Below are 27,517 nucleotides of genomic sequence, written 5' to 3' on the forward strand. Positions count from 1 at the left end.
TTATTGCCCAAAAGAATATGCCGGGCAATAAAGGAAAAGAGGTAGCTTTGATTGCATCTTCTTCTACTGGAAAGTCCAATAAGAAGAAGGGCAATAAGAATAAGAAACCTCAGATTCTTGGTCCTTCTAAGAAAATAGCTAAACAGAAAGGGAAGACTAAAGCTGAAAGAGGCAAAGGAAAGTGTTTCCACTGCCAGAAAGATGGGCACTAGAAAAGGAACTGCCCAGAGTATCTTGCTTCTCTGAAGAACAAGAAGGATACACCTTCGGAAGGTATGTCCATATCTTGTTATTTAGATTCTGATGATACTCATAGTTCATCTACAGCTTGGGTTTTAGATACTGGTGCTAGTTCTCACATTTCTAATGATATGCAGGAACTAGCAAGTAGCAGAAGCTTGCGTTCTCATGTTGTTAGAGTCCGGAATGGCAATGGCTCAACTGTTGAAGCTTTAGCCATAGGATCTAAATCTTTTTACATGTTTGGACATGTTTTGTGTTTGGATAATATTTTATATGTACCTGATGCTTTTAAGAATATCATTTCTATATCTAGTTTGACTAGAAATGGCTATGAATTTCAGTTCACAGATGATGTTTGCAATATTTATTTTGGAAATAAATATATTGGTTCGGGTTATATGAATGATGGTCTTTATTATTTGGATAATAATGACAAACACAAATTGAATACAAGTGATCTAAAAGAATGCAATGCCATGGTGAAAACCAACTCAAGTTCAAAATATATTTGGCACTTAAGGTTATGTCATGTTGCAGAAGATAGGATTGCAAAATTGGAGAAAATGGGGATTTTATCTTCATTGGGCTCTGAGCCTACTCCTACTTGTGAATCTTGCCTTCAGGGCAAAATGACTAGATCACCCTTTGTTAGACAAGGGCTAAGAGCTGAAAATATTTTGCAGCTAATACATACTGATGTATGTGGTCCATTTAAGGAAATGGCTAGAGGCGGTTTTCATTATTTTATTACCTTTACTGATGATAAATCAAGGTTTGGGTATTTGTATTTGATGAAATACAAGCATGAATCCTTTGAAAAGTTCAAAGAATTTAAATCTAAAGTAGAAAATCAAACAGGAAAGAGTATTAAAGCTCTTCGATCAGATCGTGGAGGTGAATATTTGAGTACTGAACTTGATGAATACTTGAGAGAGCACAGCATTGTTTCCCAGCTGACTCCTCCAGAAACGCCACAGATGAATGGTGTATCTGAAAGGAGAAATCATACCCTATTGGATATGGTACGTAGTATGATGAGCTATACTGATATGCCAATCTCCTTTTAGGGATTTGCATTAGAATCAGCTTTGTATATTCTGAATAGGATTCCATCAAAATCAGTTTCTTCCACACCTTATGAGATATGGCATGGAAGAAAACCAAGTCTTAAGCATGTTAAGATTTGGGGTTGTCCAGCTTATATCAAAAAGCTGAACACTGATAAATTGAAAACCAGATCAGAAAAAGGTCGATTTGTTGGATATCCAAAAGATAGTTTTGGATATTATTTTTATTTACCTACTTCACAAAAGGTTGTGATAAGTAGAGATGCCACATTTCTTAAACAACAGTTTGTTCAAGAAAGAGGCAAAGGAAGGCAAATAGAGTTGGAATTGGAGAATTCTGAGCAATCAACAGATAAGATGGATATAGATCCATCTAGTCAAGCTATACCCATTGATGAAACATCTACAGCTATTCCTCGTAGAACAACCAGGGTATCTCACCCACCAGTGAGATATGGTTTCCTTCATGAAGAAGAACAAGAGTTGTCTACTCATGAAGAAGTAGATCATGGAGATGATCCACTCACCTATGAAGAAGCTATATCAGATATAGACTCTTTAAAATGGATTGATGCTTTGAAATCCGAAATTGATTCCATGTATAAGAATCAAGTTTGGGATCTTGTTGACCCACCTGAAGTTATTGTACCTATAGGGAACAAATGGGTTTTCAAGAAGAAAATTAGTTCTGATGGAAAGGTAGAGACTTATAAGGCAAGGCTAGTAGCGAAAGGGTTTCGCCAAAGGCAAGGAATCGACTATGAGGAGACTTTCTCGCCTGTTGCCATGCTTAAATCAATTAGGATTCTTTAGCAATAACTGCATACTATGATTATGAGATTTGGCAAATGGATGTCAAAACAGCTTTTCTCAATGTATACATTGAAGAAAACATTTTCATGGAACAACCTAGGGGTTTTGAATCCCAAGATGGTTCTAAGGTATGCAAGCTAAAGCGATCCATTTATGGGTTGAAACAAGCTTCGAGGAGTTGGAACATCCTTTTTTATGAAGCCATTAAATCCTTTGGTTTTATCAAAAATGAGGATGAGCCATGTGTATATAAGAAGGTTAGTGACAGTGCTATCACTTTCCTTGTCTTATATGTGGATGACATACTGTTGATGGGTAATGACACAGGTATGTTGACAACTGTAAAGATATGGTTGTCAAATACATTTTCCATGAAAGACTTAGGAGAGGCAACCTATATTCTTGGGATTCGCATCTATAGAGATAGAGCGAAAAGAATAATTGGTTTATCCCAAAGTCTATACCTGGAAAAGGTGTTAAAGAGGTTTAACATGCTTAATTACAAGAGAGGATTATTACCAGTGAGACATGGTATCCACCTTTCTAAAGAGATGTCTCCAAAGACACCTGAAGAAAGAGATAAGATGGCCAGGATTCCATATGCTTCGGCTATTGGAAGTTTAATGTATGCAATGTTGTGTACTAGGCTGGATATCGCATATGTTGTTAGTTTGACTAGCAGGTATCAATCTAATCCAGGTTTGGAACACTGGAAAGCTGTCAAGAATATCCTTAAGTACTTAAGAAGAACTAAGGATTTATTCTTGATATATGGAGGTGGAGACTTGCAATTGGATGGTTATACTGATTCTGATTTCCAATCAAATATCGATGATAGAAAGTCTACCTCTGGATATGTGTTCATTTGTAATGGAGGTGCAGTCAGTTGGAAGAGTTCCAAACAGAGCACGACTGCAGATTCCACTAACGAGGCTGAGTATATTGTTGTATCAGATGCTGCAAAGGAAGCTGTTTAGATAAAGAAGTTCATGACAGAACTTGCAGTAGTTCCTTCCATTGAGTCAGTAGTTCCACTACACTGTGACAACAATGGAGCAGTCATACAGGCTAAGGAACCAAGGTCTAACCAAAAATCCAAACACATAGAAAGGCGCTACCACATTGTCAGAGAAATAGTTGGGCGAGGCGATGTAGCCATGCAGAAAATAGCATCAGCTAAAAATCCAGCTGATCCATTCACTAAGCCTATGTCATAGACTCAGCTAGACCAACATCTTGAGAAGATAGGTCTAAGATATTGTAATGAATGGCTCTAGTGCTAGTGGGAGATTGTTAGTAGTATGCCATAGAGCATATCATTTAGTATGTATCTTGTACATATTTTTATTAATAAAAGGCTTTTTCACTTTTCCGTTTGCATAATATATTTATGTGTAATAGAAAAGGTCCATTGATATTTTGTTAGAAATATTATTCTTAAGTTGTTAAGAATATGAGTGACATTATTTCTAGCACAAAGTATCATAAATAGGTTCACAATCGAGGATACTTCATAATAAGGACATGACTTATCCAGAAAGATTGTATTCATGTTTGTTCCCAAGTTATTTATATGAGATATAAATAAGATGGGATGGTGAGTCTCATGCCATATGACAAACATGATAGGTACTTATAAATGATAAGTAGGCCGAACCAGTGACACTTATGACAAGCACATGGAGTTTACTCTTGTCAATGTTTTGTCATAAATCATATCAGTGCATATAATCTTTAGACCTGAGAGAGCACAGTTATCTTGTATATAGGTAGTTTGAGTTTGATACTACTTTCATACTTGTATTGTGTATGGGTATATGGGCATGTGTTGGCTCCTACTAGTTATATATGGAGGTAGGTATTGATCAAGATGGAATCTGTTCCTCAAAGTAAATAGAGATAAAATCCTATGTTCATTTAATTGTTCTTGATGTTTCAAGTTTCTGGCCAAGACAGATAGATTTATTCAGAAAAGAGTTTCTGATGAGAAAATCTTTTTAATCAAGAACTGGAATTAAAAGAGAACATAATATTCATAGCAAATGGAGTTTGACATAAACCATGACTCCAGCTTGAGTTGGGATTTTGTAACAGAGAGATTCTAGTGCATGGTAACATATGATTATAGGTTCATTTAAAGTAAACCTTATTACTAATTGGGTGTCCATGGCATGCTATGCTAGGTGTTAACCATGGTCTATGAGGTGCATAAAATGATTTAGAGAAATCATTTATGGTAAGAAAGAGTTCTGATGATATTAAGAGTTGATATCATGTCTCATTGCCAATTAGTGATGAGCCTAGTAAGTCACACACATACACAAGTTATCACCTATTTAAATATGATTTAATTAATTAATTAATTAGTTTAATTGATTAATTAAATAGGTTTGGTTCGCAATTAGATTGCAAAGTCCCTAGCATGACTTGAAACCAAATCTAGATTATTGGATGTATAGTATAAGTTAAATTTATATTTAAAGTGTTTAAATATAAATTTAATTAATGAGAAATTAATTAATAGAGATTAATTAATTAATTTATATTTGATATAAATTGATTAGAAGAAGAGAAATAATTATTTTGGGTTAAGAACTCAAAATTAAGACACAGGGGCATTTTGGTCATTTCACAGGGTGACATGTGGCACCATGAGATGGTGACACATGTCATTACACATAAGCTTGCCAAATGTCTTTTAATCATGTAAGATGATTAAAATTAAGATTAAATATAGGTTTGACACTTGGCACAATTTGTGATTGGGTCACTTAAACCTAGAGCTAATCAAAGGGTGACATGTGGCAAGGGTTTAATGTGTTAACCTAGCTATATAAGTGTTGTTATGAGAAAATAAAATACAACCAGCAGCCACACTCCTTTTTCACGCCATTTTGAAGCTCTCCCCCTTTTCCTCTTCATCTCTCATCAATTCAAAGAGATTAGCCATCAATCCCTTGAATTAAAAATACTAGAAATTGTTTCTAGTGTCCTATTTACATCTCTAATCTCTTAAAAGGCAGAACTTGAATTTCTAATTAATATAAAAAGCTTTAGAAGCTGTTCAAGGGCTGCCATAGGTGTTCTTGGTGTGGACAAGCTAGAGGGACAACATCTGGTGTCCTAAAGACGAATCTCAAAGGCACAGACACGCTGTAGTGCATCAAGAGGTTAGTGTAATCGTTCTTTATTTAATCTAGGGTTCTAAAATTAATCTGATTAATTTAAAAATCTTAAATGACAAATACAGATCTAAAAAACATATTAAAAGAGTTTTAATATGTTGTTTATCATTAAAATCAAATAGATAAAAATAAATCTTGCATGATGCATGTGACCCTAGATGAAAATTTTGAATTCAATGGTACAAACTTGTGTTTTTCACGCTTTCGTTCCTTCAATGATAGCCTATGGCTATACTGATTATGATGTTATACTTGGCTTTATGCCTTATTGTTTTTATGGCTTATTAGCCATTTTGTCTGCACACCGGAAGACACATTGTTACCGATGGTGTGACGGCCAGAGGTACCTGGTACCCAATGCTAGTTTACCCGTTTATCCAGTCCAGTTAATTTGTATAGGTTACTTGGGCATGAAACAGTATAAATATAATAAAATTGATTATTAAAGGAAGTAAGGAAATTAAATATCAAGATAATGAACAAGAATGATTACAATAAAATGAGGTTCAAAATCATAAAAAAAACGATTAATAAAATGCTAGAAAGAATTGAAATGAACTGGACTGATGATAAAAAAAAAAAAAAGAAGAAGAAGTTATCTATTATTGAATGCACTGGAAATTTTAATTATTATGAAAGAATTTAAGATAACCCAGAAGGTATTGAATTAAATAATACAAAAAGATTAATAATAGAAATATAATTTAAATAAATGTCACAAATGTATCTTTCATAATAATATTAAGTCAAGAATAATGCTATTAGAATATTAGTAAATTGTATATTCTTACTGTAATATTATGAACTAAGTACCTCCAAAGAGGACTAAATTAAGAAAAAAAAAGGCGGATATTAAAATTTAAAAACCTTATTGAAGCATAATTAGATCTAAATTTTCTGAACCATGTTTTATTTCCATCTGTATTCTGTATATTATTTTCTTTGTTATATTATTGCACCATTAAGCAACAATGCTTAGCGCGATGGATTGTTTCCTTTGCGCAGGTACTGAAGGTAAAGTCCAGAAAAAATATTAAACAGAGGTTTTGGAGTTCTGATCTGCAGAAGTGTCAGAAGTGCTCAAGGTTGTCACATCCTCAACAATGCATGTAGATAGGGTTCATATAAGTTATTTTATGTATTTTGTATATTATGTAAATTATGAACTTATGTAATTAGTTTATAAATCATGTAAATTTATGTAATTTGAAAATTTTTACATATGAATTGAGTATGAATGGGAATGTATGGAAATAATTATGAAATTGAAATATATGGATGAGATTTGAAATATGAGATAATTATGAGAATGATTGATGAGATAATTATGATTAGCATGGATAAGATTTTATTGTGAAAATATTGTTAAATTTCAAGCAGGTAAATAGTGAAACACGTTAAAAGTTAATAAAATAGGGAAAACTCCGTTATTTCTTCGTCGAAAAAATAATTCATATTAAATTAAACGAATTCAAAATTTTTAAAGGAATAAAGTAAGATAAGATAGGGTGCTCTAGCACCAAATGTAGCACGCCTTACTCGGCTACACCGTAGTCGGGTGAGGGGTGTCACATTTATTGGTATCAGAGCACAGTTTAGGCGTTCCTAGGCATCGATAGATAGAATAAAATTGTGTGTATAACATGCATTTCATTCATATGAGTCGAGGTGACATTAATGCAGATCTGTTTTCTCTGGTAAGGTGAAGAAATAAGGAAGTAGCAGCTCGTCGACTATTTACACCGGGTAAATTTCGAGGACAAAATTTTTGTTAGAGGGGAAGAATTGTAACACTCTCACTGTAACAATTCCGTACATTCTACTGTTCCGGTGACCGGTGTCGGTCCGGACAGCTGGAATGTCTGGAAAAATATTTAGACTAGAGTGATGAGTCATAAATAACTCAAATAATGGTAAGAAAAATTTAGGAAAAATCTTAAAATTAAAATACAACCAAGTTAAATGAGCGGGGGTGCCCTAGCGATGAGTAACCTAGTGGGAAGTTGCGGTCTTCGCAACTAGAAGCCCTAAACCCGGGAGAAAATTCATGAAATAATTTTTGAGACTCTAGAGAAGAGTCATTGAGGTTTCTATAGCATTAGAATGCCAAGAAAAGGCTTGGAAAATTTTTTTGATTCGTATAGACGATTTTGGCTCAATAAGCCAAACGAAGGGCATTTTGGTCATTTCATCTTCAGATATGATTTTTGACCGACTTGTCCAGTTAAGTAAATAATTATTATGACATAAAATGTGAATAAATATTGCTAAAAATTGAATTAAAAATGAGTAGAAAAGAAAAGAAAAAGAAAATGAATTAAATAGGAAATATGACATCACATGATGTCATTAGAGATGGAGAAGGAAGAAGATAATTCTTGTCTTCTCTTCTTTCTCTTTCCTTTTTTGTTTTTAATTTCCTTAATTAAAATTGATTTAACAAGTGTTCTCATTTGATTCATCAATCAAATGAGTTTTCTAAATATGATTAGTCCACTTGTCAAGCCTAATTTTAATCAAGAAATTATATTTGGATTAATTTATTTTCATAAAATTAATTAGTCCATTTTCTCGCCCTTTTTTACCAAGTTAAAGTGGTCAAAATTTGACCAAGTCAAACTTGTCAAATAAAGTTCCAAATTAATCAAATTAATTTCGTTCCTTAAGCTTAATTAATCAAGTTTATATTTAAACACTTTAAATATTAACTTGATCACTTCCATAAATAAATTTAGTTTCAAGTCATGCTATGGACTTTGCAATCTAATTGCAAACTAAATTTATTTATTCAATTAATTAATTAAAACATTTAATTAATTAATCAATTTAATTTGCCGCCACCTCTATGCTCCTCTCTTCTCTTCATCTTCTCTCATCAATTCAAAGAGAAATCAATTGTTTTCTTTGAATTAAAATTGCTATAAATTGTTTCTAGTGTCCTATACACATCTACAACATCTCTAAAGGCAAATCCCTAATTTCTAATTGGTTAGTAAGGCTTGAGAAGCTGGTTTAGGGGTTGCCCATTGGTGATCTTGGTGTGGATAAGCTAGAGGGACAACTCTTGGGGTCTTAGGTGCTTCCCAAAAGTACCAATTACATCTCTAGTGCATCAAAAGGTTAGTGCACATATTATTCTTTTAATCTATGGTTCTAATGAATTAATTTGTTAATTCAAAAATCTTAAATAGCAAATATAGATCCTAATACATATTAAAAGAATTTTAATATGCAATTGAACATTGAAATCAATTAGGTACATAATGGATATGGCATGATGCATGAAACCTTAGAAGAAATTTTTGAATTCAATGTTCTAATCTAACAATTTTCATGCTTCCTCTCCTTCACTTAATTGCTATTAGGAAATGAAAACCCCAAATTTAACAAGTTAAGGTGTAACGATCGGGCTCCAACCACTAGAGAAATTATCCGCTTTGGCCATAAACCTCACGGTTTTGTCCCGTAGGTGGAATGGAAAACTTCTCAGAAGGTCACCCATCCTAGGATTTCTCTCAAGCGAGCACGCTTAGCCTTGAAGTTCTTTCAACTCTCCAGGCCATTCCACCAAAAGGCATCTCTAGTGATTAGTTCCCCCATTTTATATATCATTACCTTTTGAACCCAAGAACATCTCTGTGCTTTGCCGATGTGGAATTTGCCTAAGGGACCTTTCTCCCCCCCTTTCGGGACTCAGCATCCTCGTTGAGGTTTGCCCCACCATCGCCGAAGAGGACACTGAGGCCTCCTCTTGTGCCTCAACCGTATCTAATTGTTCTACTAGTTTATTCCCCTCTTTCATTTCTATTCAGAAAATTTTCTTTTCTCGGAACAACCTACACATGGAGATTTCTCTCCATTAATTCATATTTATGATGCAATTATACTATATGTATCAAATATTTGAGCAGTTGTATGTACTGAAAAAATATTTCAAATTCACAGTTTAAAATTTACTTTAAAACCATTGCTTTGATACCACTAAACATGTCACACCCTACCACTCAGTAAGATGTAACATGATCCCATAGTACATCTAATGAATTGCCGTACTTCGCCTACCGGTAACCCATTAAATATACTACAAGGAATTTTAAAATAATTTTGTTACTTTTCGAAGGTGGCGAGCATTTTTTATAGGAATTAAAAACTTTTACTTGAAGTTTAAAGATTAGTTAAAATTTTTGTTCATTTTTATTTTTACTCAAATTTTGAAAAATTTTCGGCAGAGTGCCGTCTATATTTGGGAAAAATAATTCTTTTACATCATTTCATCAAAATCAACCACTTCCACAACACAAATCAACATCATTTCTCTCAACTCCATAATTCAAAACAATTCTCAATTCAATTGTCTTCAAAAATAATATTAAATGACTTCATTCATATTCCACTAAAGAAAAATTAATTTACATTTGTAACACCCCTCACCCGACTATAGTGTAGCTGAGCAAGGTGTGCTACATTCGATGCCAGAGCACCCTATCTTGTCTTACTTTATTATTTTAATAATTTGATCTTGTTATATTTTAATATCAATTATTTTTCCAGAGAGAAACCAGCGGAGTTTCCCCTATTTTATCATCAGTTAACGTATTTTACTATTCACCTACTTGAAATTTTTAATAATATTTTATAATAAAAATATCATTCATGCTCATCATATTCATCTTACATTCAATTCTTATAATTCACATACTCATTTGTACAAATCTATTCATACTCAATTCATATGTAAACATTCTCAAATTACATAAGCAAAATTTTCAAATTTCCTTAATTTACATAATTTACAAAATAATTACATAATTTTATAATTTACATGATCTATAAATTATTTACAGTTCCATAATCTATATTTTAACATACAATTCATAGTTTACATTACAAATAATAACTAATTATAATGTACAAAATACATAATATGATCTATATGGACCCTATCTACATGCATTGCTAAGGAGGTAACAACCTTGTACATTTCTAACACTCCCACAGATCTGGACTCTAAATTCTTTAGTCTAATGTCCACTGGGTTTTTATCTTAAGTACCTGTGCAGGAAATAAATCCATCGCGCTAAGCATTGCTGCTTAGTGATGCAATAATATGACAAGAAATAATGTATACAATATTCAAGAATTTTACTGGATTCATATGAAAATTGCCATACATTATATCTTTCGTCATTTATGTTGCTCTCTAAAATATCTTTTGTCATAAGTTTACAATAATCATTTATATAATATACAATTAAATCTAAAATTTATACTTATATTCTTATGAAAGTTACATTTGTAATGTTATTTAAGTTATAATTCTTCTACTAGTCTTTTTATCACTTCCTTTATACTTTTCTAAGTTGTTTACAATAATTTTGTAATATTTAAAATTTTTTTTGAACTAATTTAATTTACTTCATATCATTCTAAGAAACAAATTTTTGGAGCTAATCTAATTTATTTCAGAACTTCTTCTCATTTATTTACTTTTTAGCATTTTTAATTGCTAATATTCGCAACTTATTTTAATAAATTAGATTGCCTAAGTAACCTATGACAGGCTGACTAAACTGGATAACGCGTCGTTGGCACTGGACATCGTGATGCCTCGGGCCGTCATACCATGGGACGCAAAACGTCAACCACGTATGCAGTCAGTATGGCTAAAAAGCCATGATAACACATAATCGAGCATTAAGCCATAAGTGTGGGCATAAAGTCATGAATGCACGCATAAAACTATGAATACGGGCATAAAGCCATGAATACAGGCATAAAGCCTTTTACAGTACTGTTATAACAATACCCTATTGGCATGCCAAACTATCCAATCTGACACACATGTCTAGGCAATATAAGGGCACATAATATCATTAAATATTATATATTGTGTTTTATGACTTCATTATTTCATGATAAATTTCAATTATAATTTATACATTCATTTGATCATTTATATTATCACAATTCACATCAATTATCCTTTTATACCATTGTACTCAAAGTACTTTTCCTTCCTATAATAATGAGAATTAATGTCTCATTCATACATTAATATGGTTCATTTATTCATTCATTATGTTATTCATATTGATCATAATTCAAAATAATAGTTCACATGTACCATTGTATTCAAAACATTTTTCCTTTCTCATTTATACATTTTATGAATTCTATTTGTGATGGGCATATAAGCCCTAACTACCTATTCACATCAATTAGGTGACTTACTTTTCATGTTTCAAGCAATCCATGAACTTTTCATGGATTTCAAATTTATAGCCTTAATTTCCATTTAACAATATAGTTCTTACACTTTGTGTCTTTGTACTACTATTCACATTACTATTCACTCAAATTGTTGACTTTTTAATACATAATAAATTTATTGAACCTAAGTTCTCCAAGATACCACATTTTGCATTTTATTTTTGTTGGTATTGATTTCCAATACTATTTCAAAGCTTATCTTATGTTATTCAAAATTTTCAGATTTCATACCCTAGTATTACTATTCCATTGGTCATTTGTATAGTAAGAATTTGACAAAATTGTCTCCATGAAAGTTGTTCCTTATTGTGTCTAGTTACATTTCTTTTTTGGAATCACTCCATTTGGAGTTTTGTAACTCAAGTTATGGTCATTTTACCATAACTGGCCGAATTGACCTGTACCCAGAATTTCTAGGCAATTTGGTTCTGCCAAATTTGGTAACTTAAGTTTGGTTGGCAATTTGACTAGGTTATGGTCAGAATTTGAATTTGTGTTCTTCATAAAAGTTGTAGGGCTATGTCTCAGCTTTCTGCTGGTAAAATTTCACATCAATTGAACTTTTCTACACTGAGTTGTGACCATTTGAACTAATATTGTTCATTTGACCATTTTCCAGGGACAACATGTTGGTCACCCAGATTAGGGTAATTTTTAGGTCAACTTGGTTTGGTTTTTTGGGTAAGGTTTCACCAAAGTTGTGCCATTATGTGTCTAGTTTCATGTCCAATTGGTATTGCACCAATTGAACCTATAAAACTCCATTTATAGCTGCCCAAACCTACTGGACTCACAACCAATCCTGCAGGTCACCAAGGCAGCACACCCAACCTCAATTCTCATGGCACAATTCACTTCAATTCCTCATTATACTCAGCCAAATGGTCACTAATTGACCATTAAAACTCCACTTAACATTAAAATACAATAACCCTCGATTCATCACAAACCCTAACCCTAACAATCTATCACTTCATCTAACACACACAAATCAACATCTAACTCTAATAAAGTTATCAAACATCATTCCCAAGCAACTTAATTCAATCAAATCAACAATTTTCAACCTTCCCCCATGGATGCCAAAAATTAGAATATTCCTAACACGTATATTTTCTTCAAATTTTCTCCATTTTCTAGCGTAACTCAAAATTCAAATAAAAAATATAAGGAGAAAAGTAAGAGAATTAGCACTAACCTTGAATGGAATCACTTCTAAGACTTCAAAACTTCACTTTCTTCCTTTCTTTTTACTGTCCAAAGCTTGGTCTAGGTGTGAGGATGAATTTTTGTGAAGGGAAGCTAGCGTTTTGAGGTGGTTTTGGGGGTAGAACACAAGCTTGAAGTGCGCTCCAATGGAGGTTTCTCTCTTCTCTCTTTTTCTTTTTCTCTTGTTACGGCTGCCCATGGTGAAGATGCAGATTGGTTTGTCAATTTGTCTCATTTATCTCCTTTTTAATTGGTTTTTAATGGCTTGTTACAAGGTGATTGGGTGGAGAGTGTTTAATGACATTATGTAATGTCATAATTCCTAATTTCTTTCATTTTTCTTTCCTTTTCCTTTCTACTCATTTTCAATTAAATTTTTAGCAATATTTATTCACATTTTATGTCATAATAATTATTTATTTAACTAGACAAGTCAGCTAAAAATCATCTCTGAAGACAAAATAACCAAAATTCCCTCCGTTTGGCTTAACAGACTAAAATTGTCTGTACCGATTGAAAAATTTTTCTAAACCTTTTCTTGGCATTCTAATGCCATAGAACCCTCAATGACTCTTCTCTGGAGTCTCAAAAATTATTTAATGAATTTTCTTCCGGGTTTAGGGCTTCTAGTTGCGAAGACCGCAACTTCCCACTGGGTTACCCATCGCTAGGGCACTGGCTCATTTAACTTGGTTGTATTTTATTTCTAAAATTTTTCCTAAATTGTTCTTTTTAATATTTGAGTTATTTATGATTCTCACTATAGTCTAAATATTTTTTCAGACGTTTTAGCTGTCCGAACTGACACCGATCACCGGAACAGTAGAATGTACAGAATTGCTACAATGAGGGTTTTACAACAATCATCACAAAACTCAAAAATAAGTTTGAACATTACAATAACTTGCATTTCATTACATACCAAAATAATATTACAAAAGTTTTTGTACAACTGTTCAAATAATTTGCACACATATATTTATATGCATAATCAAAATCTAATATACAAGGGTATACCTATAATATACCCGAGGCTAGTCACAAAGCAGTCTTCAAGGTGCAGCTGTAGGAATCTCACTCAACTGCTCTATCTCTACTCTAACCTGCGACAGCATACAAAGCTATCGCTGAGTGGTGAACTCAGTGGTGCACAATTATAATTTAAAATGTAATACAATATACATTGACAATAATTATACCAAAAATTTTGAAATCTCGAAACTTAACCAATTTCCAAATGTCAAAATTTTCATTGCCAATAATAATAGTCACTTGTTAAAATAACCTTGATCAAAATTTCAATTTGTCAAATCACAACTAAACAGTATAAATAATTCCTGCAATTAAGGAAATAAACAATTATTTTAATAAAATCATTTGTGCACAATCTCATTTAAAATCACAATTTCTTATCAATCAAAACCCATTCTTTATCTCACTAACTATGCAAGACTAATCCGAAAGGGCCATCTTCGGGTCGATTCTAACTCCCTATGGTCGAGGAGGTCAAATCGGGATTCTAACTCTCTATGTTCGGGGAGGTCGAATCATCGTGCACAATACACAGCACAAGAATGAAATTTTCGATGCGTCAATAACAAAAACTTAGATCTAACCTCTAATAAGAGGAGAATCTAAGCCTGTGCACATATCATGGTATTCAAAACAAAACAAAGCTAACTCCATTGTCTCATCAACAAATGATATAGAGACGGGTAATAACCTAGTCAAGCATCCATAGTGAGATATAAAACCATATCATGCATTTCTTTGTCCTTTTTGTGAGCATAAATTACAACACAATATTAATTCAAGATCAATTCCAATATTCCATAATTTTTTTATGCTCATCACAATCCAAATCAAAATTTTGTATTTTATTCATGCAAATTGCCCGTCACAATTCAAAACATAATTTATCCAGTCCAAAACAATATTCAATAATTGTTGAAATAGTATTTTATAAAACTAAACTCATGCTTGCTATACCCATTTCAATAATCATTGAAATAAATTCCATAATTGATAAACATAGTGCATAAGGAAAAATAAAATCATTTAATTACGTAAAATATTCAAAACAAATTCAATCAAAAACTAGTTGTGCACAAACCTCTTTTGTCGACTCAATTTACTCAAACTTTCATTTCTCATTCAAAGATCCCTTTTTAACTGAAACGCATAAATTTAAAGTGCTTCAATATCTATTTCTAATACTTAAATTCCAATAATTTCTTTGCAGACTTATCCTACCTATTACGGTTTATAAATTTCGGGTCTTTCACATTTTTGTGTATGGTGGCACTATTCAAGTCAAAATGTTGACTTTTCTATACTTAATAGGTTTATTAGTTCTAATTGTACCCATATACCATATTTTGGGTGTCAATTTTGTTGGCATTGATTGCCAATTCAATTTCTAAGTCTCCTAAGAGAAATTACAAATTTTCAGTTTTGATCCCCTGTTTTCTACTATTCCATTAGTCAAGTTGCTGTTGAAATTTGGCTAAGTTTCTCCATCAAAGTTCTTCCTTATTGTCTTAGATTTAATTCTCTTTTTGAATCACTCCATTTGGAGTTTTTTAGCCCAAGTTATGCCTATTTTTCTATGGCTGATTGGATTTGGTGTTACCTAGAATTATGGGCATTTTCTAGATATTGGCAGTTTTTGGTGTGTTAACTACAGGTGGCTTTTTAGATAGGTTATGACCAAAATTTGGGTTTGTTTTGTCACACCTTACCCCTCTATAAGGCATAACATGATTCTGTAGAATACCTAATGAACTGCCGAACTCCACCTACCGATAACTCATTAAGTATCCTACAAGGGATTTTATAACCATTTTCTTACATTTTGGAAGTGGTAAGCATTTAGTAGGAATTAAACACATTTAATTGAAGTTTCAAAACTAGTAAAATTTTTTGTCCCATTTTATTTTTCCACAAATTTTATAAAAATTTCGGTAGAGTGCCGTCTGTATTTTGAGAAAACAGTTATTCAAAAACCTGTAAAAACACTTTCAATAATTCTTTTCACAACTCCCAACCCAAATCAACTCAAGTCAACACAATTCAAATTAATTTCACAACGCAACCAAAAATTTGTCATCTCAAAATACTTCACAATTTCATTCACATTGCATAAAGTACTTAGTTTATAAATAAAGATCTCAATTTGCAAAAAGAAAATCCAAAATAACATTATTACAATTTACTGTACAACTGCTCAACTTTACATTAATACATATAACATTAAACTATCTACATCAAAATAAACTATAAGGGTATAACTAAATACCCGTACAAAAGCCTCCGTGTAGTCCCAAAAATCAATAGCTCACTCTACTGCTTTTTCTTTGTCTCTATCTGCGACAGCAAAGAAAGCTATTGCTGAGTATAAAAATACTCAGTGGTGCACAATAAAATACAAAATGCATAATATAAAACATTTATGAACAATTCATAATTAAAAAAATCTCACAATCACATTTCACAATTTTTCAAACCACAATTATAGCAAATCATAATTTTCAAAGCTTAATATAACACAAATTTGATAAAACAATTTAATAATCATAGTGTTGCCAATCAATAACATAACTTAGGCCATGACACAAAATTTCTAAACATTCCGTGTTGTACACCACGACAAGGCAAACTCATCCCACTAATCGAAATCAATGAGGGAGGTGACTAGCTAGCTAATGAGTACTCATCCAAACTCACCTCAGACTGGCAAGCCAGAGAGGAAGGAATATAATCAAATATCAAACTCACCCCACAAGTGGAGGAGGAACATATATTGCCATGCCAAGTGTATATTAAAAAAAATAATTTAAATCAAGTTATTCAAATATTTTATGCAAAAACGCAATCAATTTCTAAAGTCAAATTTTCATTCCCAAAGTGGCAGCACAGTAGTTCTCAAAACTCATAATTAACACAATAATTTCACAATGCATAACTAAACAAATTTTCTATGAGAAAATGATAAATTAAGGTTTATTGTGCGCAAACCTGACGTGAGTCGCCTCTAGGCCTTGACTCAGTCTCTTAGACCTTCCGGGCCTTTTTTAATTGAAATATGAAATTTATGGTGTCTCAGTATCTTATCTCACAATAATTGTACCACCCCTATATGTATAGCCTAGTATATTTCACTGTTCTGGTGACCGGAGTCGGTCCGGACAATTAAGGGGATTAGAACCACACTTAAGACAACTAGATAAACCATAAACACAAATAATTAGTAATGTTCAATTAGTTGAGTATAAATAAGAAAAACAGAACAGAAGAAGTTAAACGAGCCGAGAGTCACAGCGATGGGTGACCTTCTCGGGAAGGACTGCGAAGTCTTTTTAAACTCAAATTTCGAACCGTAAAATGTGACGTCGCGGTCCTTAGGACCCTTATAAACACAGTGGAAAAGAGAAAATTACGAAAAAGAATTGTTAAGCTAGTCAAATAATTAGGTCAGTGAGCCGGAAGAAATATAGAATTATTTACAAACCGGGTTGAACCGGCGAAGGGCAATTTGGTCAATTGACCCCAAGAGCTGACTCCTGACCTAACTGTCAAATAAAATCGGAGAAAAGAAAATTTTAAAATCGAGAATTAAATTAAAGAACTAATAGAAAAAAAAAAGAGAAAATGAAAAAGTTAAAAAGGTGTAGGAAGATGACATCATGCATGATTTCATGCATGATGCCATAAGTCATATAATTAATAAATTAATTAAATGGATTTTTGAGTCTTCCATAAGGATAAAAACAAAAGAAAAGAAAAGAAAAAAAAAAGCCTCATCTTCCTCACCATTTACGTTTCTCTCTCCCTCACCATTGTAAACCTCCATTAAAGCTTGCTTCAAGCTTTGAAACCACCATTAAACCCCAAATCCTCTTGATTTAATCACTTGAGAGGAAGATTGGTCATCAAAGAATAGAAGAAAATTGAGAGGAAGTGAAAGTTCAAAGACACCTAACAAGGTAAGTAATGCAAACTTCAAGTTTTTAGTTTAATTAGTGTATGTATAGCATCAAGAGCATAGAAATAAACTTAAAATAAAAAAAAATGTGCGAGGGACTAAACTGAAATTCATCCAGCAGGGAGGGGAGAGTGATTTGCATGAGTTTGATTGAGTTAAACATGTTAAGATGCTTGAATGAGTTGAAAGATTGTGTTTATATGCTTTGAATTAGTTAATTGCGATGGATTAGAGTGGTTAGGGTTTGAGACCTAGGGTTTTGAGGTAAAAGTTTGGAGAAATTTGTAAATGGTGTCTTTGACCTAATGTGAAGTGAAAAATGGTCATTTGTGACCAAATGAGATGTGTTAGAAGTGTTGGAATTAAAAGTCAATTCGGATTGGATAAGGTCATGTGCTGGCAGCATGACCAAAATTCCCTTTAAGGGATCAAAAATGAAATTTTACAAATCCAATGGATATGGGACCAGTTTGGGATGAAAATAGGCACTAAATGACACAATTTTCATTTAGGAAGCATGCCTAAAAAGTGACTAAAACCTAGTGAACAAAGTGACCAAAATTGAAAAATTGCAGGCTGCCCTGCACAAACTGACCAAATGAATAGTGTTTGTTCATTTAGTCATAACTCGAGCTAGGCAGATCAAAATGATCTGAAATTTTACCAGTGGTTAGATGCAATATAGACCTAAAACTTTCATGGAGAACACCAACCCAAATTATGCCATTAACCCAATCAAATTACTGAGCCAAGTTGGATTACTGAATCTGCAAACTGCAGATTTGCCATTTGAACAGTAAAGTTTCAATGGCTATAACTCTCTCTAGAAAACTCCGATTTAGGTGATTCTTGAACCGATAGAAACCTAAGGCATAGTATAACATTTCATATGAAGAAAGTTAGACCAAATTATGGACCTAACTTAATCAAATTACTGAACAAATTTGGAATTAATAATCTGCCAGAACAAAATTCTGCAGCATGAATAGTAAACGTAATTTGCTTATAACTTGAGCTACAAAACTCCAATTGGGGTGATTCAAAAAGGAGAATAAAATTAAGACAATAGGAAACATTTTCTATGAAGAAAGTTTTGCCAAATTCCAACAGTAAATAGACTAATGAAACAGTACAATTAGGGACACCAAAACTGAAAATTTGGCAATTTTGCCTAAAAGACCTAAGTTTTGAGAAAATGACTAAAACCAACAAGTTTGGTGACCAAAATGTGGTATGTGGGTAAAGTTGGAATTCCCATACCTATTAAGCCTTAGAAAGTCAATAATTTGACTTGAATAGTGCAGTGAATAGTAACTCGAAACACTAAATTTCAAGAACGTCGAATTTAGCACGTTAGAGCTAGGTAAAAGTGAAGTTAAATTTATTTTTGGATTTATGCTAAGTTATGGTACTGAAACACTGTAAAATTGTGTGTTTCAGTTGAGAAGAATACCGAGAAAGAAGCCGAGGAACCGAGTCAAGGCCAAGAGGTGACTCCCTTGAGGTTTGTGCACAACGTATACTTTTTATAATTATCTTCTGCATACTGTTTTGAATAATGTGAAATATTGAATTATGGCATTCTTATGATGTTTTATTTAAATTGTGAAAATTATTGTGTATATTTGAAATGACAATGTTTACCAAATTGTTAAGATAAGTTTTGAAACCATAGTGTCATGACCATATATTTGAACACCTCACTAGCACAACTAGTGGGGGTAATTAGTTTCGAATTTTTATTCCTTCTCTGGAGAAGCGTTGAGGTGTGCCAGTAGAAGAGGATATGAATGGATATCCATATATTTGAGCTAGCTAGCCTTTTAATGTGATTTCTCTTTAGCCTCTGGCTATTGAGATTCTATTTGTTTCGAATGGCATGATCTAACTGTGGGTTTTATGAAATGTGTTTTGATACTTCGAAATGAACTTGGTTTGCATTAAAATCTCATAATTCATATTTTGTGTTTAATGCTCATGTTTAGTCAAAATTTTGAATAAATGTGATTTTATTTTTGCATAAAGATTATTTTAGTATGTTGTGCACCACTGAGTCCTAGTACTCAGCGATAGCTTCTATTGCTGTCGCAGATACAGAGACTAGAGGAGCAACAGACTAAGTTGCTGAGGTGTGAGGAGCTATCAGCTGAAAGTTATTGGGTATAATTTATATCCTAATTGTAAATATTTCTTTTAATGTATGTATTGCATATAAAAGTATGGACATGTAAATGGGTCTTGAGCAGCTTGTACAAAGTTTGTAGAAAGTTGTAATATATATTGTAGTTTGAAACTTTCTTAATGTAAATTTTGTAATGATGTATCTAAATTGTTTTGTCTCTAATGAAGTATGAATGGAACTATTTTATTTAATTTGAATGAAATGGATTGCTAGTATTTTGATGATCATTGGATAGTGGATTTGAAATTTGAAAGTTGATAAATGTGTTGAGAAATTGATTGAGATTGCGTATGAAATTGAAGCAGTTGTTGAGAAAAGAGGTGCTTTTTTTACAGGTATTTGAAGAACTGTTTTCTCAAAATACAGAGGGAACTCTATCAAAATTTTTATAAAATTTGTGTAAAAATAAAATGGGCCAAAAATATTAACTAGTTTTAATTTTAACTAAATGTTTTAAGTACTTATTAGAAAATGCTCACCACTTATCAAAAGTAAGAAAATTGTTTTAAAATCCCTTGTAGGGTACTTAATGAGTTATCGGTAGTTGAAGTTCGGTAGTTCATTAGGTATTCTACGGGATCATGTTATGCCTTACAGAGGGGTAAGGTGTGACATGTTTTAGTGGTATCAGAGCAAATTTTTTGAAGTATGTTTTAACTTGAGAATTGGTGTCTTTCTTTATTAAGTACAACTGCTCAATGTCCATATTTGTTACATACAGTGCATTACATCATAAATATGAACTAACGGAGGGAATCTCCATGTGTTACTTGTTCAGGAGATACCCTAACTTCAACCTGAAATGGAAGAAGGGGATCGCTCAGTTGAGTAGTCTGTTGAAGCTGAGGCACAAGGGGAAGCCCCAGCTTTACCGAATGTCGATGGAGTCGAGCACCACCCGCAAATGCCACGATTTCCTACCGATTCGCCTGCAGATGGCTGCGATGTTTCAACAAATGGCTGGGGGTATGCCTGCTCAAGCTCCACCCCAGACACTTGTGGCACAACCACTACCTCCAGCCAGACAGTATGATAAATTACTGAAGTATGGGGCTGCAGAATTTAAGGGTACAGTGGACCCTCTAGAGGCAGAGCAATGGCTTGAAAGAATGGACAGAGTATTTAAGAAGTTGCACTACCAAGATGAACTAAAGTTTGAGTATTCCGTGTCGCTACTGCAAGGGGATGCGTATGATTGGTGGAAGACCATCCCCAGGCTTTTGAACCACCGATCTTGACACAGGATGACTTCATCGAGAGTTCGCATGCAAATACATCCCAGATGCATATGTTGATCAGAAGTTACAAGAGTTCTGAGTCTAAAACAAGGCAACAGAACAGTGGCAGAGTATGAGAGGGAGTTCTCCTGCTTAAGTCATTATGCTGGGAGTCTCCTTTCCACCAACAAGGCAAGGTGCAAGAGATTTGAGACGGGTTTGAAGCCCAGCATAAGGATGAAAGTTGTGGGATTCAGACACATTAATTTTTCAGAACTTATGTCTCAAGCACTTGAGCTAGAGAGAATTGAATCAGAAGTGACCCCAGTGAAAGAAAAATCAAAGAAAGACGAAGGGGAAAAGTCAGTAGAGCCGAGTTCTGGTCGGACTTCTGGGAAAAAGAAGAAGTTTAGTGGACTCAGCAGGGGTCAAGGTGGAAGATTTGGTAGGGGCCGATTCTCTGGACAGAGACCCCCTAGGTCTGGTCAGCAGTCAAGCAGGGGTTCACATTCTACCCGCCCCTGTGAGACTTGTGGTAAGATTCATGGGGGGGAATGCTATTGGGCCACTGAAGCCTACTTTAACTATGGAGGCAAGGGCCATATAGCTAAAGACTGTACTAGTGCTTCGAGATATGGTCCAACTCCTACTACTGCCGAGGGATCTATTCAGAGTCCTGCTCCCAGAGGTTCACAGTCAGTTGGCAGAGGAAGAGGCAGAGGTAAAGGCACTGCTTTAGGCAGTCAAGGTACAGTTGGTCAATCGGCACAAGGGAGTGCTTCAGTCAGGGTTTATTCAATGAGACAGTGAGAAGAGGCTGAGACTTCTGATGTTATAGCTGGTACATTCTCTATCTCTGATCAAGAAGTATTTGTATTGTTTGATCCGGGTTCAACCCATTCATATGTTAGTGCTAGCATAGTCAGTTCACTTGCTGTTCCATGTGTGCAAATGGATTTTGAAGTGCTAGTAACTAGTCCATTAGGACAAGAGGTCCGGGTCAACAGAATTTATAAAGACTGTCCTTTGGTGATCCAAGGACATGTTTTCCTGTCAGACTTGATTGAAATGCCCTTTAGAGAGTATGATATTATCTTGGGCATGGATTAGTTAGCCAGGCATCATGCTATGATTGACTGTAGATCAAGATACCACTTTTGGTCTCCCTCTGTACGGTGATGTGGTAATACACGGGGAGAGGCATTTATTGCCATCAAACATCATTTCGGCTGCACTAGCCAGAAGAATGATCAGAAAGGGGTGTGAAGCATACATGGCATATGTGATAGACACCCAAGTAGGGAGTCCAGCACTAAGGGACATCCCTACTGTATGTGATTTTCAGGATGTATTTCTTGATGAATTGCCAGGATTACCTCCAGAAAGAGAGGTGCAGTTTGAGATTGATGTTAAGCCTGGTGTGGACCCAATCTCCATAACGCCATATAGAATGGCACCTGCAGAATTAAAAGAGTTGAAAGTACAGTTGCAAGAGTTGCTTGACAAGGGCTTTATCCGCCCTAGTGTGTCACCTTGGGGAGTGCTAATATTGTTTGTAAAGAAGAAGGATGGCACTCTCCAGTTATGCATTGATTATCGGCAATTGAATAAGGTGACAATAAAGAATAGATACCCATTGCCCCGTATTGATGACTTGTTTGATCAGTTGAGGGGTGCAGCTGTGTTCTCTAAAATTGACCTGAGATCAGGTTATTATCAGCTGAAAGTATAAGAGTAGAGTATTCCTAAAACTGCCTTCAGAACCCTTTATGGTCATTATGAGTTTTTGGTTATGCCATTCGGGTTAACTAATGCTCCGGCTGCTTTTATGGATTGTGTTGAAAGATTGTGTTTATATGCTTTAAATTAGTTAATTGCAATGGATTAGAGTGGTTAGGGTTTGAGACCTAGGGTTTTGAGGTAAAAGTTTGGAGAAATTTGTAAATGGTGTCTTTGACCTAATGTGAAGTGAAAAATGGTCATTTGTGACCAAATGAGATGTGTTAGAAGTGTTGGAATTAAAAGTCAATTCGGATTGGATAAGGTCATGTGCTGGCAGCATGACCAAAATTCCCTTTGAGGGATCAAAAATGAAATTTTACAAATCCAATGGATATGGGACCAGTTTGGGATGAAAATAGGCACTAAATGACACAATTTTCATTTAGGAAGCATGCCCAAAAAGTGACTAAAACCTAGTGAACAAAGTGACCAAAGTTGAAAAATTGCAGGCTGCCCTGCACAAACTGACCAAATGAATAGTGTTTGTTCATTTGGTCATAACTCGAGCTAGGCAGGTCAAAATGATCTGAAATTTTACCAGCGGTTAGATGCAATATAGACCTAAAACTTTCATGAAGAATACCAACCCAAATTATGCCATTAACCCAATCAAATTACTGAGCCAAGTTGGATTACTGAATCTGCAGACTACAGATTTGCCATTTGAACAGTAAAGTTTCAATGGCTATAACTCTCTCTAGAAAACTCCGATTTAGGTGATTCTTGAACCGATGGAAACCTAAGGCATATTATAACATTTCATATGAAGAAAGTTAGACCAAATTATGGACCTAACTTGATCAAATTGCTAAACAAATTTGGAATTAATAATCTGCCAGAACAAAATTCTGCAGCATGAATAGTAAACGTAATTTGCTTATAACTTGAGCTACAAAACTCTAATTGGGGTGATTCAAAAAGGAGAATAAACTTAAGACAATAGGAAACATTTTTTATGAAGAAAGTTTTGCCAAATTTCAACAGTAAATAGACTAATGAAACAGTACAATTAGGGACACCAAAACTGAAAATTTGGCAATTTTGCCTAAAAGACCTAAGTTTTGAGAAAATGACTAAGACCAACAAGTTTGGTGACCAAAATGTGGTATGTGGGTAAAGTTGGAATTCCATACCTATTAAGCCTTAGAAAGTCAATAATTTGACTTGAATAGTGTAGTGAATAGTACCCCGAAACACAAAATTTCAAGCACGTCGAATTTAGCACGTTAGAGCTAGGTAAAAGTGAAGTTAAATTTATTTTTGGGTTTATGCTAAGTTATGGTACTGAAACACTATAAAATTGTGTGTTTCAGTTGAGAAGAATACCGGGAAAGAACCCGAGGAACCGAGTCAAGGCCAAGAGGTGACTCGCTTGAGGTTTGTGCACAACTTATACTTTTTATAATTATCTTCTGCATACTGTTTTGAATAATGTGAAATATTGAATTATGGCATTCTTATGATGTTTTATTTAAATTGTGAAAATTATTGTGTATATTTGAAATGACAATGCTTACCAAATTGTTAAGATAAGTTTTGAAACCACAGTGTCATCACCATATATTTGAACACCTCACTAGCACGGCTAGTGGGGGTAATTAGTTTCCAATTTTGATTCCTTCTCTGGAGAAGTGTTGAGGTGTGCCAGTAGAAGAGGATGTGAATGGATATCCATATATTTGAGCTAGCTAGCCTTGTGATGTGATTTCTCTTTAGCCTCTAGCTATTGAGATTCTATTTGTTTCAAATGGCATGATCTAACTGTGGGTTTTATGAAATGTGTTTTGATACTTCAAAATGAACTTGGTTTGCATTAAAATCTCATAATTCATATTTTGTGTTTAATGCTCATGTTTAGTCAAAATTTTGAATAAATGTGATTTTATTTTTGCATAAAGATTATTTTAGTATGTTGTGCACCACTGAGTCCTAGTACTCAGCGATAGCTTCTATTGCTGTCGCAGATACAAAGACTAGAGGAGCAACAGACTAAGCTGCTGAGGTGTGAGGAGCTATCAGTTGAAAGTTATCGGGTATAATTTATACCCTAATTGTAAATATTTCTTTTGATGTATGTATTGCATATAAAAGTATGGACATGTAAATGGGTCTTGAGCAGCTTGTACAAAGTTTGTATAAAGTTGTAATATATATTGTAGTTTGAAACTCTCTTAATGTAAATTTTGTAATGATGTATCTAAATTGTTTTGTCTCCAATGAAGTATGAATGGAACTATTTTATTTAATTTGAATGAAATGGATTGCTAGTATTTTGATGATCATTGGATAGTGGATTTGAAAGTTGATAAATGTGTTGAGAAATTGATTGAGATTGAGTATGAAATTGAAGCAGTTGTTGAGAAAAATTTTTAGAAGTGCTTTTTTACAGGTATTTGAAGAACTGTTTTCTCAAAATACAGAGGGAACTCTGTCAAAATTTTTATAAAATTTGCGTAAAAATAAAATGGGCCAAAAATATTAACTAGTTTTAATTTTAACTAAATGTTTTAAGTACTTATTAGAAAATGCTCACCACTTATCAAAAGTAAGAAAATTGTTTTAAAATCCCTTGTAGGGTACTTAATGAGTTATCGGTAGGTGAAGTTCGGTAGTTCATTAGGTATTCTACGGGATCATGTTATGCCTTACAGAGGGGTAAGGTGTGACAATAATTCCAATAATTAATTTATATATATTCAATTTTAGCTCCAATATGCTTAAACTTACATTCTTAAAAATTTTTATGTTGAGGTTACTATTCATAATACTATTCTAGTCAAAATATTGACTTTCTTATGCTTAATAGGTATGAGAAATCCAATTATAGCCACATACCACATTTTGGCTACCTAACTTATTGGTTTTGGTCATTTTCTCCAATCTTAAGTCTTTTAGGAAAACTTTCAAATTTTCATTTTTGGTGACATATTTTGCACTGTTCCATTGGTCATGTTGCTATTAGAATTTGGCCAAGTTTTCTGCATAAAAATTGTTCCTTATAGTCTTAACTTTATTTCCCTTTTTCAATCACTCCATTTGGAGTTTTGTAGCTCAAGTTATAGCCATTTGAACATGGCTGGCCGGATTGGTCTAACCCAGATTTTCTGGGCACCAAAACTGGTTCTTGCAGTTTTAGGTCACTAATTTTGGGTGGCTAAATGACTTGGTTAAGGGCATAATTTAGGTTTGTATTCTTCATGATAGTTGTAGGTCTATATCTCAGATTTCTACTGGTAAAATTTTAGGTTATTTAGACCTGCCTAACCCAAGATATAGCCAAATGAAAAAACACTGTTCATTTGGTCATTTTTGTACAGGGTAGAATACCTAAGTCCAGATTTGGTCAATTTGTTCACTATGCTATGGTCACTTATTGGGCATGATTCCTAAATGAAAAATGTGCCATTTTGTGTCTAGTTTCATTTTCAATTGGCCTCACACCAATTGGATTGGTAAATTTTCAGTTTTGGTCCCTGAAAAGAACCTTGGTCCTGCTGCCTGCATAATGGCCATATCCAATCCGAATCTCCACTTGATTCCAACACTTCCAACATACCACAATTGGTCACATATGACCATTTTTCAGCTCAAACAAGGTCAAACACACCATTTGACCAATTCTCCAATTTTTGTCTTCCAAAACCCTAGGTCCAAAACCCTAACTCACAAATTTTGTTATATTTTTTTTAATTCAACACATATAAACATACTTCCTCAACTCATTCAAGCTTTCTAACATGTTTAATTCAATGGAACTCATCAAACCTTAGTCCCCACATCTTGGCCAAAATTTCCTTTATATCCCTAACATAGTGTTTTTGTTTCATTTACAACAATTTCTAACTTACATCAATTACTTAAATGAGAATTCAAATAGATAATTGAAGAATTTGTCACTAACCTCTTGTGAAGTTTCCCAAAGCTTCAATTTCCCTTTATTTTCCTTCAAATTTCCTTCTCAATAGGCTTACCAAGATCCAAGAACAAGTTTTATTTAGGAAAATTGTGGGATTTATAGGGTTGATTCAAGCTTTAAAAGCTTGAAATTAAGTAGCTATGGAGGATTTAGTGAGAGAAGGGAGAGAGATGAGAGGCCACGGCAAATGAAAGAAAAAGAAGATAAAATTTTGGCTTTTTAATTTTGTTTTTATTCTTTAATTTGACTTAGTCAATTAGTTAATTAAATTAAAATTAATTATGAAGTCATAGTTGCATCATCATGATGATGTCATCAATTATTTTAACTTTCATTTTTTTTTCTTTTCTTTTATGCATTTTTTAATCTAACTTAATCCACAATTATCCAATGAAAATTTCAAAATTTTAGTTATTAAATTTATTGCATCATGCATGATGTCATGCATGATGTAATAAACCTTTTCACTTTTTTTCAACTTTTTCTTTTCCCCTTTTTTTTTTCTTTTTCATTTATTTTTCTTTAGTTCTTTTAATTTAATTCTTGATCCCAAAATTTTCTTTTTCTCTGATTTTATTTGATAGTCAGGTCAGGAGTCAGCTCCAAGGGTCAATTGACCAAATTGCCCCTCGCCGGTTCGACCTAGTTT

The sequence above is a fragment of the Hevea brasiliensis genome, chromosome 3 (assembly GCF_030052815.1).
Source record: "Hevea brasiliensis isolate MT/VB/25A 57/8 chromosome 3, ASM3005281v1, whole genome shotgun sequence".
NCBI classification, from domain to species: Eukaryota; Viridiplantae; Streptophyta; class Magnoliopsida; order Malpighiales; family Euphorbiaceae; genus Hevea; species Hevea brasiliensis.